This window comes from Chrysochloris asiatica, unplaced genomic scaffold (assembly GCF_000296735.1).
Source record: "Chrysochloris asiatica unplaced genomic scaffold, ChrAsi1.0 scaffold00131, whole genome shotgun sequence".
Taxonomy (NCBI): Eukaryota; Metazoa; Chordata; class Mammalia; order Afrosoricida; family Chrysochloridae; genus Chrysochloris; species Chrysochloris asiatica.
Window position 1 is genome coordinate 6,067,910 of NW_006408649.1, and position 1,157 is coordinate 6,069,066.

Sequence of the window (1,157 nt, forward strand, 5' to 3'; positions counted from 1 at the left end):
TGCTGTCTGTGAAAGAATAATATCCATGTGTCTAGAAGGAGAACCAGTTAATACCACTATTTCACTGCTTTATGAACTAACAACTAAAGCCAGTGATGATGAAATTGAAGAATTCTACCAACTTCTTCAGTCTGAAATTGATCAAGCATGCAATCAAGATGTATTAATAGTGACTGGTGATTGGAATACAAAGGTTGAAAACAAAGAAGAATAAGTGGTTGGAAAATACGACTTTGTTGATAGAAGTGATGCAGAAGATTACATGAAAAATCATTGTAAAACGAATCATTTATTCATTACAAATACTTTTTTTAAAACAACAGACTATCCATTGGTCACATGAAAGTTCAGACTGAAGCTGAACAAGTCCACAGGCCAAAATATAATTTTGAACATAACCCATCTGATTGTTGAGACCATCTCAAGAACACATTTGATGAATTTAATGCTAATGATTAAAGATCAGTAGATCTGTGAGATGACATCAAGAACATCATAGAGGAAGAAAGCAAAAGATCATTTAAAAGAAAGGAAAGAAAGAAAAAATCTAAATGGATGTAAGAAGAGATTCTAACTTGCTCTCCAGTATAGAGATGCTAAAGCAAATAAAAGAAATGAAGTAAGTACTTAAGGGAAAATTTCAAAGAACAATTCAAGAAAAGAAAGTCAAGTATTATAATGAAATGTGCAAAGACCTAGAGTTAGAAAAGCAAGAGAAGAACACACTCAGCTGAAAGAACTAAAGAAAAAATTTAAGCTGCAACTTTCAATATTGAAGGCTTCTAGCCGCAAAATATTGAATGATGCAGAAAGCATCAAAAGAAGTTGGAAGATATACAGAGTCACTGTACCATAAAGAGATGTTCTATGTTCACCCATTTCAAGAAGTAGCACATGATTAAGAAACAATGGTACTTAAGAAGTCTAAGATGCACTGGTAAGAAACAATACATTGGTGAAAAACAAGTCTCCTAGACTTGATGGAAACAAACTGAAACCTTCTGCCAGGCTGAAAAAAACACTAGACGAAATCATTCATCTATGCCAAGAAATTTAGCAGTCAGTGTAATTATGAAAATGTATGAATAGCAGGAGAACACTGTCAGATATAGTGCCAAAAGATGACTCCCTCAGGTTGGAAGATACTCAAAATACAG